The sequence below is a fragment of the Triturus cristatus genome, chromosome 11 (assembly GCF_964204655.1).
Source record: "Triturus cristatus chromosome 11, aTriCri1.1, whole genome shotgun sequence".
NCBI classification, from domain to species: Eukaryota; Metazoa; Chordata; class Amphibia; order Caudata; family Salamandridae; genus Triturus; species Triturus cristatus.
The window spans coordinates 133,636,991-133,652,572 of NC_140594.1; the positions used below are offsets into that span (position 1 = coordinate 133,636,991).

Below are 15,582 nucleotides of genomic sequence, written 5' to 3' on the forward strand. Positions count from 1 at the left end.
CTCCTTTGTCGGCAGACTGATATGTATCCATTTACAAGAAAGGCATCTCGTATCCGGGTGAACAAGAGGCGCCAAAGTTAACTCTTGTAATATTCTAGAATAGTACACCTTTGGTTGCTTTCTTGCATTTAGGTACAAGAACTAGTTTTGGGAGGAGCCTGCTTGGGCTTAAGAGGATATGTGGTTGCATACATAATCATGTACTGATGACATCCCACATAGAGAGGGATGAAGGGAGGTGCCAAAGGAGGCTGTATAGTGAAATCTGCTAATTAGCATACGGAATCCCAGAGCCCAACGGGCACTTACCTGCAGAAGCAACAGAAGATAGAGTAGTACATATGATGTCTGGCTTTTGACTCGAGTGATAGAAAACATAGAAAGTATGCTTGCATATCTCTCTGATCGGTGCACGTTTCAAATTTGTCTCCCTGTAACAGACAAAAGTGTCACCGTTGTGGGACAGCTCATATCGCCTAGCTGATGTTATCTTTGTGCAGTGGCAGTATCGTAGCCAATGAGGTCTATCCGAGGCGTGATTATTGCTTATTGAAAACTTTACCCAATACCCCGCCATGTCAACTTGAAAAATAGTTGATATTGGCAATTTTTGATAGTCTCTATGGAGGCTGGATCAATTGTGTCAAAAGAAGATTGATTACACATCATTACAGTTATTTAGTAAGCAAAGAGGTGTAGATATTTTTCATAGAATGTCAATACTCATTGGTCAATATGTTTTTTTAACAACTGTTTTATTTCCACTAAAGTGTTTCTCATATCTGTGTAAAAGGGTCCTCTTAATCAATAGGTAAGGTACACGTATTAAACTTTGTGATCTAATTGTCTTGGAAGCTGCACAGTGTCCAAAGCTTCAGACATTCATTCAGCATCTCTCTAAGTAGCAGAGCTAATTTGCTATTTTGTCTGCTATTGAGTGAATAGCTGAGATTGTACACTCCTTTGTCCGCAGACTGATATGTATCCTTTTACAAGAAAGGCATCTTGTATCTGGGTGAACAAAGAGGTGCCAAAGTGAACTCTTGTAATATTCTAGAATAGTACTCCTTTGGTTGCTCTGCTTGCATTTAGGTACAATAACTCGTTTTGGGAGGAGCCAGATGGGGCTTAGGAGTATATGTGTTTGCATACAGAATCATGTACTGATGACATCACACATAGAGAGGGATGAAGGGAGGTGCCACAGGAGGCTGTATAGTGAAATCTGCTAATTAGCATATGGAATCCAAGAGCCCAATGGGTACTTATCTGCAGAACCAACAGAAGATAAAGTAGTCCACCTGATGTCTGGCTTTTGACCTGAGTGATAGAAAACATAGAAAGTATGCTTGCATATCTCTCTGATCAGTGCATATGTTCCAACTTTGTCTCCCTGTAAGAGACAAAAGTGTCACGATTGTGGGACTGCTCATATTGCCAATGGGACGTTATCTTTGAATAGTGGCAGTATTGTAACCAATGCGGTGTATCCGAGGTGTGATTGTTGCTTATTCAAAACTTTACGCAATACCCAGTCTTGTCAACTTGAACAACAGTTGTTCTTGGTAATTTGGAATAATCTTTACGGAGGCTAGATCAATTGTGTCAAAAAATGATTGATTATACATCAATGTATTTATTCAGTAAGTAAAAAGGTGTAGATATTTTTCATAGAATATCAATACTCTTTGCTCGATATGTTTTTCATTAACTGTTTCATTTCAACCAACGTGTTTTTTATATGCGTAAAAGAGGGTCCGCTTAATCATTAGGTAAGGTACACATATTAAACTTTGGGTGCTAATTGATTTAGAAGCTGCGCAGTGTCCGAAGATTCAGACATTTATTCAGCATCTCTCTAGGTTTTAGATCAAATGTACTATTGTGAGAAAGTGGCTCTGTATATACTGTTCCAAAATAGGTACAGGGTGTACAGAGTCCACAGTCCCCAGAGGTTTGGCAGAGGCTAAAGTTAGAAATAACCTTAGTCTCTAAAGTGGTAGCTTGGTCGAGCAGTAAGGCAGTATCAGAGGACAGTGTAAAGCATTTGTTGTACACACTCAGTCAGCGAAATGATTTCACACACTCAAAAACTGAACTCTAGGCCAATGGTTTGTATAAAAAATATATGTCTGTTTTGTTTTAGAACCAACAATAGGAATTAAAATATACTTTCTCAGAATGAGATGCTTTATTTAAATACTTTTGCAATATGCAATTGGCTTTTGTAGAAAGTTATAAGTTGTTGCAATAGGCAACACAGTTTTAAACACAATAATGCATTGAGTTCAATGGAAATTTCAAGTTATTTGCAATAGATTACTTTCAGGATTACTTTAGAGATTCCAGGACTGGATCCTAGATTCAGTCCTGGGACAGTACTTAGAAACAAGTGATAAAAGTCGACTTAGTTACTACTAGGATTTTTAAGTAATATTTTGCTATTTTAAAAGTTGACAGAAGAAATTTCATAGAAAACAGTCAATGATTCCCTATGGAAGAAAATTCAAGCTGCAGGTATAGTATGTTCTCGTTACTTTTGTAATCCAGTACTGGGTGCCTAGACTCAGTACTGGGACCTTTATCCAAAACAGGTAAGTAATTACGTTTTCAGAAGTTATACGATTTTTAAAGAATATTTAAAGTTTGCAGAAATTGACACTTTGAAGAAATTTCACAGAAAAACAGTCAATGATTCCCTATGGAAGAAAATTGGGTTACTGGTGAGTACAGTTGTAAGTATTTTTCAGAGTCAGTGCTGGGCACCAAGATCCAGAACTGGGAGCTCACCTAATAGCAGGTGAGTATTTTCGTTTTCGTTACTCGGCTGGTTTTTGGTGAATTTTTAAGTTTTGAAAACTCCACACTTTAAAGAAATTTTCAGAAGAAACCAGTCAATGTTACCCTATGGAGAAAATTGAGTTATCGGTTTAAAGGTAAGTACTCGACTGGCAGAGTTAAGGTTCTGGGCATAGACTCAGGGGTCTCCCAGGGTCAGGTAAGTAGAGTTTTTTCACCCTCAGCGGCACAGGGGCAGCCGGGTGCAGAGAGAGTTAGGCCCAATGTTATCCTATGAGAGGTAGGGGGGCCTTGGTTGGTGGCTGCTGACTAGCAGGCTACGCGGCTGTGGGATCTGGGCTCCTGGTCACTTGCTCAGGGCAAATGGGGAAGTAGATAGGTGTAGAGGTTACACTGCCAGGGTCACTCGGGCGGCTGGGTGCAGGGTGCTTTTGAGCTATCGGGCGCTCAATTGATTTCAATGGGAGAGCTCCGGTTTAGAAAAAGATTGCAAGCTCGGGGACAAAGACTCTTTAGGTGCCACCACCACTTCGAGAGGTAAGTTGGGTAGTTGGAGGATCGGTAGGTACCCAGGAGTTGGGCACAGGGAGCCGCAGGGCGCCGGGTGCAGGGGTGCCTTTTGGTGTCGGGAAATCTTACCCTCTGTTGATCGCGTTGGGGGGGTACCTGGTCCTGAGGCTGCAGGTGTCGTCAGGAGCTTCGAGGGAAGTCCTTGGGTGCCGGACTCGGGTTCACAGTCATCGTGGGGTCGTCCTCGTGGTCTTTGGTCACTCCGGCACAGGCCAGGCTTGGCGGGTGCAGAGTGTGTAGGGTTCGTGGTTCCGGGCTGATGCCAGGGATTAGAAGTAGATTTTGAGTAGAGCCTCTACTCATGGGAGTCCCAGGGGCTTAGAGCCAAAAGGTAGCCAGGTCCTCCGGGGTTTGTGAGGTTGCTGGCTACAATAGATGCCGGGTTGGAGCAGGAGCAGGTTCGAGTGTCGCCAGGCCTGTAGGGCTGGGGCCAAAGCAGTTGGTGTCTTCCTCTTCTTAGCAGCTGCAGGGCAGGTCTTCTTTCTTCTTCCTCTTTTTTGTATTTCGGAATCTGGAATCTGGGGAAGGAAGGTTCAGGGTGCCCCTAAATACTAAATTTAGGGGCGTTACAGGTAGGCGAAGGGCAGGGACCAATGGGTCCCTGTCCTGGGGTGAGTACTCCCCCTATTCAGCCACTCTCCTGTGGGAGGGGGGCAGCAGCCTAGTTCTGATTGGGTAGGGCCTCCCATCTTCAAGATGGCGAGCGCCCGGAGATGTGCTTCACCTCGCCTTCCCCACCTGAGGGGTGGGGTTGGCAGGCTGGCCCATCCCCTGTCCTTATTTGGGGTTTCCGGCCAAGCTTCCCGCCAGAGTGGGGGTTGCAAGTGGCCTGGGGAAGATCACAGAGGGGGCATGCCTTTGAAGCTTCCCCCTGCCCATCCTGGGGGAGGAGATCTAGCATCTCGCCCAGGATGTGCATTGTTGCAGACCCAGGAGAGCAGGGGCTCTCCTACCCAGGGGTCCAGCAACATGTCTGCTGTGTGGCAGCCTAGGCAGCCTCAGAACAGACGTGGATTGTAGGTTAGGTTTCAGGGGGCCTCTCTAAGATGCCCTCTGTTGTGCTTGGTACATTAAATCCCTTACTGGCATCAGTGTGGGTTTTAATGTGCTGAGCAGTTTGATACCAAACTTCTCAGTCTTCTGTGCTGCCATTATAGTGCTGTGGAGTTCGTGTTTTACAAGCTCCCAGCACCATGTACTCTTAAATGGAAGCACTGCACTTACAGGGCCCAGGAATGGACCTCGGTACTGTAGGGGCACCGGGCTCCTGCCTCTGTGCCCACACCACTGGCATAGGGCACCCAGCTAGAGGGGTGGCTGATGTATGCCAGGGCAGTGAAGGTTGTGGGCATGGCACACAGGGATGTGTGCCATGTCGATTCTCTGTTTTGTCTTGCACCCAGACACTCAGCCTGCCAGGGCAGTGTGTGTGTGTTAGGGTACAGGGCCTCTAAGGGTGGCACAATGAGTGCTGCAGCCCTTAGAGACCTTCCCTGGTCACAAGGCCCTGGGTACCTAGGGTACCACTTACCAGGGGCTGACATGTGGCCAGGGCTTGCCAATTTGGTTTTGAGATTTTTGTTTTGGGAAGGAACATAGGCCCTGGGCTCCTGATTGGCAGGAGTCCAGGGCACACTCAGTCAAAGTACATTCAGCAATTCAGCAAAAAGTGGGGGCATACCATTCAAGAAAGATGGCACTTTCACACAACTATTTTGTCGGCTATTGAGTGAATAGCTGAGATTGTACACTCCTTTGTCGGCAGACTGATATGTATCCATTTACAAGAAAGGCATCTCGTATCCGGGTGAACAAGAGGCGCCAAAGTTAACTCTTGTAATATTCTAGAATAGTACACCTTTGGTTGCTTTCTTGCATTTAGGTACAAGAACTAGTTTTGGGAGGAGCCTGCTTGGGCTTAGGAGGATATGTGGTTGCATACATAATCATGTACTGATGACATCCCACATAGAGAGGGATGAAGGGAGGTGCCAAAGGAGGCTGTATAGTGAAATCTGCTAATTAGCATACGGAATCCCAGAGCCCAACGGGCACTTACCTGCAGAAGCAACAGAAGATACCGTAGTACATATGATGTCTGGCTTTTGACTCGAGTGATAGAAAACATAGAAAGTATGCTTGCATATCTCTCTGTTCGGTGCACGTTTCAAATTTGTATCCCTGTAACAGACAAAAGTGTCACCGTTGTGGGACTGCTCATATCGCCTAGCTGATGTTATCTTTGTGCAGTGGCAGTATCGTAGCCAATGAGGTCTATCCGAGGCGTGATTATTGCTTATTGAAAACTTTACCCAATACCCCGCCATGTCAACTTGAAAAATAGTTGATATTGGCAATTTTTGATAGTCTCTATGGAGGCTGGATCAATTGTGTCAAAAGAAGTTTGATTATACATCATTACAGTTATTTAGTAAGCAAAGAGGTGTAGATATTTTTCATAGAATGTCAATACTCATTGGTCAATATGTTTTTTTAACAACTGTTTTATTTCAACTAAAGTGTTTCTCCTATCTGTGGAAAAGGGTCCTCTTAATAAATAGGTAAGGTACACGTATTAAACTTTGTGATCTAATTGTCTTGGAAGCTGCACAGTGTCCAAAGCTTCAGACATTCATTCAGCATCTCTCTAAGTAGCAGAGCTAATGTGCTATTTTGTCGGCTATTGAGTGAATAGCTGAGATTGTACACTCCTTTGTCGGCAGACTGATATGTATCCTTTTACAAGAAAGGCATCTTGTATCTGGGTGAACAAGGAGGTGCCAAAGTGAACTCTTGTAATATTCTAGAATAGTACTCCTTTGGTTGCTCTGCTTGCATTTAGGTACAAGAACTCGTTGTGGGAGGAGCCAGATGGGGCTTAGGAGTATATGTGTTTGCATACAGAATCATGTACTGATGACATCACACAAAATGAGGGATGAAGGGAGGTGCCAAAGGAGGCTGTATAGTGAAATCTGCTAATTAGCATATGGAATCCCAGAGCCCAATGGGTACTTATCTGCAGAACCAACAGAAGATAAAGTAGTCCACCTGATGTCTGGCTTTTGACCTGAGTGATAGAAAACATAGAAAGTATGCTTGCATATCTCTCTGATCAGTGCATATGTTCCAACTTTGTCTCCCTGTAAGAGACAAAAGTGTCACGATTGTGGGACTGCTCATATTGCCAATTGGACGTTATCTTTGAATAGTGGCAGTATTATAACCAATGCGGTGTATCTGAGGTGTGATTGTTGCTTATTCAAAACTTTATACAATTCCCAGTCTTGTCAACTTGAACAACAGTTGTTGTTGGTAATTTAGAATAATCTTTACGGAGGCTAGATCAATTGTGTCAAAAAATGATTGATTATACATCAATGTATTTATTCAGTAAGAAAAAAGGTGTAGATATTTTTCATAGAATATCAATACTCTTTGCTCGATATGTTTTTCATTAACTGTTTCATTTCAACCAACGTGTTTTTCATATGCGTGAAAGAGGGTCCGCTTAATCATTAGGTAAGGTACACATATTAAACTTTGGGTGCTAATTGATTTAGAAGCTGCGCAGTGTCCGAAGATTCAGACGTTTATTCAGCATCTCTCTATGTTTTAGATCAAATGTACTATTGTGAGAAAGTGGCTCTGTATATACTGTTCCAAAATAGGTACAGGGTGTACAGAGTCCACAGTCCCCAGAGGTTTGGCAGAGGCTAAAGTTAGAAATAACCTTAGTCTCTAAAGTGGTAGCTTGGTCGAGCAGTAAGGCAGTATCAGAGGACAGTGTAAAGCATTTGTTGTACACACTCAGTCAGCGAAATGATTTCACACACTCAATAACTGAACTCTAGGCCAATGGTTTGTATAAAAAATATATGTCTGTTTTGTTTTAGAACCAACAATAGGAATTAAAATATACTTTCTCAGAATGAGATGCTTTATTTAAATACTTTTGCAATATGCAATTGGCTTTTGTAGAAAGTTATAAGTTGTTGCAATAGGCAACACAGTTTTAAACACAATAATGCATTGAGTTCAATGGAAATTTCAAGTTATTTGCAATAGATTACTTTCAGGATTACTTTAGAGATTCCAGGACTGGATCCTAGATTCAGTCCTGGGACAGTACTTAGAAACAAGTGATAAAAGTCGACTTAGTTACTACTAGGATTTTTAAGTAATATTTTGCTATTTTAAAAGTTGACAGAAGAAATTTCATAGAAAACAGTCAATGATTCCCTATGGAAGAAAATTCAAGCTGCAGGTATAGTATGTTCTCGTTACTTTTGTAATCCAGTACTGGGTGCCTAGACTCAGTACTGGGACCTTTATCCAAAACAGGTAAGTAATTACGTTTTCAGAAGTTATACAATTTTTAAAGAATATTTAAAGTTTGCAGAAATTGACACTTTGAAGAAATTTCACAGAAAAACAGTCAATGATTCCCTATGGAAGAAAATTGGGTTACTGGTGAGTACAGTTGTAAGTATTTTTCAGAGTCAGTGCTGGGCACCAAGATCCAGAACTGGGAGCTCACCTAATAGCAGGTGAGTATTTTCGTTTTCGTTACTCGGCTGGTTTTTGGTGAATTTTTAAGTTTTGAAAACTCCACACTTTAAAGAAATTTTCAGAAGAAACCAGTCAATGTTACCCTATGGAGAAAATTGAGTTATCGGTTTAAAGGTAAGTACTCGACTGGCAGAGTTAAGGTTCTGGGCATAGACTCAGGGGTCTCCCAGGGTCAGGTAAGTAGAGTTTTTTCTCCCTCAGCGGCACAGGGGCAGCCGGGTGCAGAGAGAGTTAGGCCCAATGTTATCCTATGAGAGGTAGGGGGGCCTTGGTTGGTGGCTGCTGACTAGCAGGCTACGCGGCTGTGGGATCTGGGCTCCTGGTCACTTGCTCAGGGCAAATGGGGAAGTAGATAGGTGTAGAGGTTACACTGCCAGGGCCACTCGGGCGGCTGGGTGCAGGGTGCTTTTGAGCTATCGGGCGCTCAATTGATTTCAATGGGAGAGCTCCGGTTTAGAAAAAGATTGCAAGCTCGGGGACAAAGACTCTTTAGGTGCCACCACCACTTCGAGAGGTAAGTTGGGTAGTTGGAGGATAGGTAGGTACCCAGGAGTTGGGCACAGGGAGCCGCAGGGCGCCGGGTGCAGGGGTGCCTTTTGGTGTCGGGAAATCTTACCCTCTGTTGATCGCGTTGGGGGGGTACCTGGTCCTGAGGCTGCAGGTGTCGTCAGGAGCTTCGAGGGAAGTCCTTGGGTGCCGGACTCGGGTTTACAGTCGTCGTGGGGTCGTCCTCGTGGTCTTTGGTCACTCCGGCACAGGCCAGGCTTGGCGGGTGCAGAGTGTGTAGGGTTCGCGGTTCCGGGCTGATGCCAGGGATTAGAAGTAGATTTTGAGTAGAGCCTCTACTCATGGGAGTCCCAGGGGCTTAGAGCCAAAAGGTAGCCAGGTCCTCCGGGGTTTGTGAGGTTGCTGGCCACAATAGATGCCGGGTTGGAGCAGGAGCAGGTTCAAGTGTCGCCAGGCCTGTAGGGCTGGGGCCAAAGCAGTTGGTGTCTTCCTCTTCTTAGCAGCTGCAGGGCAGGTCTTCTTTCTTCTTCCTCTTCTTTGTATTTCGGAATCTGGAATCTGGGGAAGAAAGGTTCAGGGTGCCCCTAAATACTAAATTTAGGGGCGTTACAGGTAGGCGAAGGGCAAGGACCAATGGGTCCCTGTCCTGGGGTGAGTACACCCCCTATTCAGCCACTCTCCTGTGGGAGGGGGGCAGCAGCCTAGTCCTGATTGGGTAGGGCCTCCCATCTTCAAGATGGCGAGCGCCCGGAGATGTGCTTCACCTCGCCTTCCCCACCTGAGGGGTGGGGTTGGCAGGCTGGCCCATCCCCTGTCGTTATTTGGGGTTTCCGGCCAAGCTTCCCGCCAGAGTGGGGGTTGCAAGTGGCCTGGGGAAGCTCACAGAGGCGGCATGCCTTTGAAGCTTCCCCCTGCCCATCCTGGGGGAGGAGATCTAGCATCTCGCCCAGGATGTGCATTGTTGCAGACCCATGAGAGCAGGGGCTCTCCTACCCAGGGGTCCAGCAACATGTCTGCTGTGTGGCAGCCTAGGCAGCCTCAGAACAGACGTGGATTGTAGGTTAGGTTTCAGGGGGCCTCTCTGAGATGCCCTCTGTTGTGCTTGGTACATTAAATCCCATACTGGCATCAGTGTGGGTTTAATGTGCTGAGCAGTTTGATACCAAACTTCTCAGTCTTCTGTGCTGCCATTATAGTGCTGTGGAGTTCGTGTTTTACAAGCTCCCAGCACCATGTACTCTTAAATGGAAGCACTGCACTTACAGGGCCCAGGAATGGACCTGGGTACTGTAGGGGCACCGGGCTCCTGCCTCTGTGCCCACACAACTGGCATAGGGCACCCAGCTAGAGGGGTGGCTGATGTATGCCAGGGCAGTGAAGGTTGTGGGCATGGCACACAGGGATGTGTGCCATGTCGATTCTCTGTTTTGTCTTGCACCCAGACACTCAGCCTGCCAGGGCAGTGTGTGTGTGTTAGGGTACAGGGCCTCTAAGGGTGGCACAATGAGTGCTGCAGCCCTTAGAGACCTTCCATGGTCACAAGGCCCTGGGTACCTAGGGTACCACTTACCAGGGGCTGACATGTGGCCAGGGCTTGCCAATTTGGTTTTGAGATTTTTGTTTTGGGAAGGAACATAGGCCCTGGGCTCCTGATTGGCAGGAGTCCAGGGCACACTCAGTCAAAGTACATTCAGCAATTCAGCAAAAAGTGGGGGCATACCATTCAAGAAAGATGGCACTTTCACACAACTATTTTGTCGGCTATTGAGTGAATAGCTGAGATTGTACACTCCTTTGTCGGCAGACTGATATGTATCCATTTACAAGAAAGGCATCTCGTATCCGGGTGAACAAGAGGCGCCAAAGTTAACTCTTGTAATATTCTAGAATAGTACACCTTTGGTTGCTTTCTTGCATTTAGGTACAAGAACTAGTTTTGGGAGGAGCCTGCTTGGGCTTAAGAGGATATGTGGTTGCATACATAATCATGTACTGATGACATCCCACATAGAGAGGGATGAAGGGAGGTGCCAAAGGAGGCTGTATAGTGAAATCTGCTAATTAGCATACGGAATCCCAGAGCCCAACGGGCACTTACCTGCAGAAGCAACAGAAGATAGAGTAGTACATATGATGTCTGGCTTTTGACTCGAGTGATAGAAAACATAGAAAGTATGATTGCATATCTCTCTGTTCGGAGCACGTTTCAAATTTGTCTCCCTGTAACAGACAAAAGTGTCACCGTTGTGGGACTGCTCATATCACCTAGCTGATGTTATCTTTGTGCAGTGGCAGTATCGTAGCCAATGAGGTCTATCCGAGGCGTGATTATTGCTTATTGAAAACTTTACCCAATACCCCGCCATGTCAACTTGAAAAATAGTTGATATTGGCAATTTTTGATAGTCTCTATGGAGGCTGGATCAATTGTGTCAAAAGAAAATTGATTATATATCATTACAGTTATTTAGTAAGCAAAGAGGTGTAGATATTTTTCATAGAATGTCAATACTCATTGGTCAATATGTTTTTTTAACAACTGTTTTATTTCAACTAAAGTGTTTCTCATATCTGTGTAAAAGGGTCCTCTTAATCAATAGGTAAGGTACACGTATTAAACTTTGTGATCTAATTGTCTTGGAAGCTGCACAGTGTCCAAAGCTTCAGACATTCATTCAGCATCTCTCTAAGTAGCAGAGCTAATGTGCTATTTTGTCGGCTATTGAGTGAATAGCTGAGATTGTACACTCCTTTGTCGGCAGACTGATATGTATCCTTTTACAAGAAAGGCATCTTGTATCTGGGTGAACAAGGAGGTGCCAAAGTGAACTCTTGTAATATTCAAGAATAGTACTCCTTTGGTTGCTCTGCTTGCATTTAGGTACAATAACTCGTTTTGGGAGGAGCCAGATGGGGCTTAGGAGTATATGTGTTTGCATACAGAATCATGTACTGATGACATCACACATAGAGAGGGATGAAGGGAGGTGCCACAGGAGGCTGTATAGTGAAATCTGCTAATTAGCATATGGAATCCAAGAGCCCAATGGGTACTTATCTGCAGAACCAACAGAAGATAAAGTAGTCCACCTGATGTCTGGCTTTTGACCTGAGTGATGGAAAACATAGAAAGTATGCTTGCATATCTCTCTGATCAGTGCATATGTTCCAACTTTGTCTCCCTGTAAGAGACAAAAGTGTCACGATTGTGGGACTGCTCATATTGCCAATTGGACGTTATTTTTGAATAGTGGCAGTATTGTAACCAATGCGGTGTATCCGAGGTGTGATTGTTGCTTATTCAAAACTTTATGCAATACCCAGTCTTGTCAACTTGAACAACAGTTGTTGTTGGTAATTTAGGATAATCTTTACGGAGGCTAGATCAATTGTGTCAAAAAATGATTGATTATACATCAATGTATTTATTCAGTAAGAAAAAAGGTGTGGATATTTTTCATAGAATATCAATACTCTTTGCTCGATATGTTTTTCATTAACTGTTTCATTTCAACCAACGTGTTTTTTATATGCGTAAAAGAGGGTCCGCTTAATCATTAGGTAAGGTACACATATTAAACTTTGGGTGCTAATTGATTTAGAAGCTGCGCAGTGTCCGAAGATTCAGACGTTTATTCAGCATCTCTCTATGTTTTAGATCAAATGTACTATTGTGAGAAAGTGGCTCTGTATATACTGTTCCAAAATAGGTACAGGGTGTACAGAGTCCACAGTCCCCAGAGGTTTGGCAGAGGCTAAAGTTAGAAATAACCTTAGTCTCTAAAGTGGTAGCTTGGTCGAGCAGTAAGGCAGTATCAGAGGACAGTGTAAAGCATTTGTTGTACACACTCAGTCAGCGAAATGATTTCACACACTCAATAACTGAACTCTAGGCCAATGGTTTGTATAAAAAATATATGTCTGTTTTGTTTTAGAACCAACAATAGGAATTAAAATATACTTTCTCAGAATGAGATGCTTTATTTAAATACTTTTGCAATATGCAATTGGCTTTTGTAGAAAGTTATAAGTTGTTGCAATAGGCAACACAGTTTTAAACACAATAATGCATTGAGTTCAATGGAAATTTCAAGTTATTTGCAATAGATTACTTTCAGGATTACTTTAGAGATTCCAGGACTGGATCCTAGATTCAGTCCTGGGACAGTACTTAGAAACAAGTGATAAAAGTCGACTTAGTTACTACTAGGATTTTTAAGTAATATTTTGCTATTTTAAAAGTTGACAGAAGAAATTTCATAGAAAACAGTCAATGATTCCCTATGGAAGAAAATTCAAGCTGCAGGTATAGTATGTTCTCGTTACTTTTGTAATCCAGTACTGGGTGCCTAGACTCAGTACTGGGACCTTTATCCAAAACAGGTAAGTAATTACGTTTTCAGAAGTTATACGATTTTTAAAGAATATTTAAAGTTTGCAGAAATTGACACTTTGAAGAAATTTCACAGAAAAACAGTCAATGATTCCCTATGGAAGAAAATTGGGTTACTGGTGAGTACAGTTGTAAGTATTTTTCAGAGTCAGTGCTGGGCACCAAGATCCAGAACTGGGAGCTCACCTAATAGCAGGTGAGTATTTTCGTTTTCGTTACTCGGCTGGTTTTTGGTGAATTTTTAAGTTTTGAAAACTCCACACTTTAAAGAAATTTTCAGAAGAAACCAGTCAATGTTACCCTATGGAGAAAATTGAGTTATCGGTTTAAAGGTAAGTACTCGACTGGCAGAGTTAAGGTTCTGAGCATAGACTCAGGGGTCTCCCAGGGTCAGGTAAGTAGAGTTTTTTCACCCTCAGCGGCACAGGGGCAGCCGGGTGCAGAGAGAGTTAGGCCCAATGTTATCCTATGAGAGGTAGGGGGGCCTTGGTTGGTGGCTGCTGACTAGCAGGCTACGCGGCTGTGGGATCTGGGCTCCTGGTCACTTGCTCAGGGCAAATGGGGAAGTAGATAGGTGTAGAGGTTACACTGCCAGGGCCACTCGGGCGGCTGGGTGCAGGGTGCTTTTGAGCTATCGGGCGCTCAATTGATTTCAATGGGAGAGCTCCGGTTTAGAAAAAGATTGCAAGCTCGGGGACAAAGACTCTTTAGGTGCCACCACCACTTCGAGAGGTAAGTTGGGTAGTTGGAGGATAGGTAGGTACCCAGGAGTTGGGCACAGGGAGCCGCAGGGCGCCGGGTGCAGGGGTGCCTTTTGGTGTCGGGAAATCTTACCCTCTGTTGATCGCTTTGGGGGGGGTACCTGGTCCTGAGGCTGCAGGTGTCGTCAGGAGCTTCGAGGGAAGTCCTTGGGTGCCGGACTCGGGTTTACAGTCGTCGTGGGGTCGTCCTCGTGGTCTTTGGTCACTCCGGCACAGGCCAGGCTTGGCGGGTGCAGAGTGTGTAGGGTTCGCGGTTCCGGGCTGATGCCAGGGATTAGAAGTAGATTTTGAGTAGAGCCTCTTCTCATGGGAGTCCCAGGGGCTTAGAGCCAAAAGGTAGCCAGGTCCTCCGGGGTTTGTGAGGTTGCTGGCCACAATAGATGCCGGGTTGGAGCAGGAGCAGGTTCAAGTGTCGCCAGGCCTGTAGGGCTGGGGCCAAAGCAGTTGGTGTCTTCCTCTTCTTAGCAGCTGCAGGGCAGGTCTTCTTTCTTCTTCCTCTTCTTTGTATTTCGGAATCTGGAATCTGGGGAAGGAAGGTTCAGGGTGCCCCTAAATACTAAATTTAGGGGCGTTACAGGTAGGCGAAGGGCAGGGACCAATGGGTCCCTGTCCTGGGGTTAGTACACCCCCTATTCAGCCACTCTCCTGTGGGAGGGGGGCAGCAGCCTAGTCCTGATTGGGTAGGGCCTCCCATCTTCAATATGGCGAGCGCCCGGAGATGTGCTTCACCTCGCCTTCCCCACCTGAGGGGTGGGGTTGGCAGGCTGGCCCATCCCCTGTCGTTATTGGGGGTTTCCGGCCAAGCTTCCCGCCAGAGTGGGGGTTGCAAGTGGCCTGGGGAAGCTCACAGAGGCGGCATGCCTTTGAAGCTTCCCCCTGCCCATCCTGGGGGAGGATATCTAGCATCTCGCCCAGGATGTGCATTGTTGCAGACCCATGAGAGCAGGGGCTCTCCTACCCAGGGGTCCAGCAACATGTCTGCTGTGTGGCAGCCTAGGCAGCCTCAGAACAGACGTGGATTGTAGGTTAGGTTTCAGGGGGCCTCTCTGAGATGCCCTCTGTTGTGCTTGGTACATTAAATCCCATACTGGCATCAGTGTGGGTTTAATGTGCTGAGCAGTTTGATACCAAACTTCTCAGTCTTCTGTGCTGCCATTATAGTGCTGTGGAGTTCGTGTTTTACAAGCTCCCAGCACCATGTACTCTTAAATGGAAGCACTGCACTTACAGGGCCCAGGAATGGACCTGGGTACTGTAGGGGCACCGGGCTCCTGCCTCTGTGCCCACACAACTGGCATAGGGCACCCAGCTAGAGGGGTGGCTGATGTATGCCAGGGCAGTGAAGGTTGTGGGCATGGCACACAGGGATGTGTGCCATGTCGATTCTCTGTTTTGTCTTGCACCCAGACACTCAGCCTGCCAGGGCAGTGTGTGTGTGTTAGGGTACAGGGCCTCTAAGGGTGGCACAATGAGTGCTGCAGCCCTTAGAGACCTTCCCTGGTCACAAGGCCCTGGGTACCTAGGGTACCACTTACCAGGGGCTGACATGTGGCCAGGGCTTGCCAATTTGGTTTTGAGATTTTTGTTTTGGGAAGGAACATAGGCCCTGGGCTCCTGATTGGCAGGAGTCCAGGGCACACTCAGTCAAAGTACATTCAGCAATTCAGCAAAAAGTGGGGGCATACCATTCAAGAAAGATGGCACTTTCACACAACTATTTTGTCGGCTATTGAGTGAATAGCTGAGATTGTACACTCCTTTGTCGGCAGACTGATATGTATCCATTTACAAGAAAGGCATCTCGTATCCGGGTGAACAAGAGGCGCCAAAGTTAACTCTTGTAATATTCTAGAATAGTACACCTTTGGTTGCTTTCTTGCATTTAGGTACAAGAACTAGTTTTGGGAGGAGCCTGCTTGGGCTTAGGAGGATATGTGGTTGCATACATAATCATGTACTGATGACATCCCACATAGAGAG

The 15,582-nt window shown here is 45.4% G+C and overlaps 6 non-coding genes across 6 annotated transcripts; all 6 read left to right on the forward strand.

The window, feature by feature from the left end:
* The first annotated feature begins 488 nt into the window (after positions 1-488).
* On the forward strand, positions 489-629 carry LOC146783707 (U4 spliceosomal RNA). The gene has a single exon (XR_014971078.1). It is a non-coding gene; the product is annotated as a U4 spliceosomal RNA (small nuclear RNA).
* Positions 630-1,450: 821 nt separating this feature from the next.
* On the forward strand, positions 1,451-1,591 carry LOC146783708 (U4 spliceosomal RNA). The gene has a single exon (XR_014971253.1). It is a non-coding gene; the product is annotated as a U4 spliceosomal RNA (small nuclear RNA).
* Positions 1,592-5,607: 4,016 nt separating this feature from the next.
* Positions 5,608-5,748, forward strand: LOC146783709 (U4 spliceosomal RNA). Its single transcript, XR_014971079.1, has one exon. It is a non-coding gene; the product is annotated as a U4 spliceosomal RNA (small nuclear RNA).
* Positions 5,749-6,569: 821 nt separating this feature from the next.
* On the forward strand, positions 6,570-6,710 carry LOC146783710 (U4 spliceosomal RNA). The gene has a single exon (XR_014971237.1). It is a non-coding gene; the product is annotated as a U4 spliceosomal RNA (small nuclear RNA).
* Positions 6,711-10,725: 4,015 nt separating this feature from the next.
* On the forward strand, positions 10,726-10,866 carry LOC146783711 (U4 spliceosomal RNA). The gene has a single exon (XR_014971080.1). It is a non-coding gene; the product is annotated as a U4 spliceosomal RNA (small nuclear RNA).
* An 821-nt stretch (positions 10,867-11,687) lies between these two features.
* LOC146783712 (U4 spliceosomal RNA) lies at positions 11,688-11,828 on the forward strand. Its single transcript, XR_014971231.1, has one exon. It is a non-coding gene; the product is annotated as a U4 spliceosomal RNA (small nuclear RNA).
* Positions 11,829-15,582: the final 3,754 nt, after the last annotated feature.